Here is a 2,500-nt window from a genome sequence, read left to right as displayed (position 1 = left end):
AATAGAAGATTAAGGGAGTCAAGAGATAGGGTGATTGAACAACAACACTACTACTAAATATTCAATTACATCGATAGAAGGGGATGGTGATTTTATATTAGCGAAAGATGTAAACCATACACTAATATGTAAGGGTCAAAAAAAAAAAAAATAAATAAATAAATAAAATAAATGAAAATATGTAGATGTTGTGGGGAACAAGAGGGATTGGTAAACACCAGTTGAATGAGACCTCAGAAAACATTTAAGGAGTTTGAAGAATAACAAGAGAGAGTGTAATAGAAGTGTATTAACTTGAAGCTTTACTAGGGTTAATGCACTAGTATTAATTGTATTATTTTTATCTTTTTTATTATTATTATTATTATTATTATTATTATTATTATTATTTTATTATTATTATTATTATTATTATTATTATTATTATTATTATTAAATTTAAAGAACACAATTGTATACAATGGATTTCTGCCCTTAATAAGATTCTTATAATTCCTACACTCATACAATGATGATCTTTTAATGCTTCATCAAATCTCCTAGCTTTTACATAAATTTTTTTAAACTTCAGACCCAAAATAATTAAAATACGTAATATTTCCCCTAAAATCTCTTTTGGTAGGTAATGTTGTAATTATCAATTTCATATTCTCCTCAGTTAGGATATTCCGAAATTTATTTACCTTTCAAGTTTTGATATTCACGGTTGATAACCTTTAAAAAAAAAAAAAAAAAAAAAATAAAATCAGCAGAAGCCAATGATAAGGTTATAGCACTGTCGCTCATAATCCCCCACGTTTTTGGCAAGGGGATACAAGGACATGGCTGCTGTTGGCTGTCAAGGATGTTGAAGCAGTATTCAGCATTTTTTTCGTTCAAACTTGAGCTGAAATCTAACGTAGGAACAAATGATTGCGAGTGGTTAACGTTACCAGTAAACAAGTTAAATTTGCATGAAAAATAACTCTGACCTATATGGCTCCAGACGTTACTTGTCTCAGGGAATATACAAAGTAAAGGCAATTTGTATAAAGTTCCAGATAAAACTTTAAAGATTAATCTCTAAGTTATTTGATATACTATATTCTAAATAAGGGTCACATAATGATTAAGAGAATCCTGTTTATGGAAACGATATCACAATGACTATTCTATCTTCTCCAGAAAAGAGAGAGAGAGAGAGAGAGAGAGAGGAGGAGAGAGGGAGAGAGAGAGAGAGAGAGGAGATGAGAGAGAGAGTGGAGAGAGAGAGAGAGACACTCCTTTCAGTCAGGGGAGAAAAGAAAAGATTGCCAAACAATCTCGAAATTTTCGAATCGTAAAACATCGGAAAACTTTGAAGGAGATGAGAGAGAGTTAATAGTTCTCTCTCTCTCTCTCTCTCTCTCTCTCTCTCTCTCTCTCTCTCTCTCTCTCTCTCCTCTCTCTCTCTCTCTCTCTCTCTCTCTCTACAGAATATGAAAATGAGATATATACATTTATCTGTAGATAGATAAAAGGAGTAATTCATTTAATATATTCATATATTCATATTTATCTTATTTATTTATAGAGGCGAAAGTCTTTTTGAAATTCATTCTTATTATCAAATAACATTTATCAAAACAGTATTTCAAAGTATTTTTTTTGAGATACTAAACTCTATATCGAGAATGAGTTTTGAATTTGATATACTTTGATAACGATTGCAGTAATGATTATTAAGTATATATTTATTTAAAACCTTCAATAATATGTATTACCGAATATTATTTAATAATTTTCAAGCAAGAAAGACATAACTGAAAAAAGAAAAAAAATAATAATATTAATAACCAATCTTTATTCTTACTGACATTGTATTAATTAGTTTCATGAATGGGGTTTTTAACGAACAGATATATTCAATTAAGAGTTATTAAAGCATTTATATTTTCGAAAAGCAAGGGAAAACTATCTGAAATACCAGTTTTAACCTTCAAATGAAGTGATAATGTTAGAAATAAAAATATCGGATACTGCAATGCAAATCATTTGGTGAAATATTTCATTAATGATCATTTGCGGCACAATTTTTTCCCCAAAACAGAAAAATTGTTTGTAGGAAAAGAGAGATATGTTAATCGTTACGATAAGAAATAAAAAAGAAAGAAAAAAAATCACATCGAAAGATGATCCAAATAAAAAGCAGATATCGGTAGATTTTTTTACAGGTCATTTAATGAACGGAAAATATATCCAAATTAAAGCTTTGCCTAATATCTTGATATACATCCAGATAAGATTTTCAGAAATATTTTTATTCCCCTCACCAGAAAGAAAGGTATACTAGCATTCTTATTAGAATCTATCCAGAATTTTATTAAAGTTCTTAAAAAAAAAAACAAAAAAAAAAACACATTTTATATTTTGAGATGAAAAAACCAAAAATAACGAAAATGCTAAATCCAAATACATATATTTTCTTGCAAAAGGGAATATGATAAAAGGAATCGATAATTTCAGCCAGACTATAAAATTA

The sequence above is a fragment of the Palaemon carinicauda genome, chromosome 14 (assembly GCF_036898095.1).
Source record: "Palaemon carinicauda isolate YSFRI2023 chromosome 14, ASM3689809v2, whole genome shotgun sequence".
NCBI lineage: Eukaryota > Metazoa > Arthropoda > Malacostraca > Decapoda > Palaemonidae > Palaemon > Palaemon carinicauda.
The sequence above is the reverse complement of the archived record's forward strand: the minus strand, read 5'-3'. Positions refer to the sequence as shown.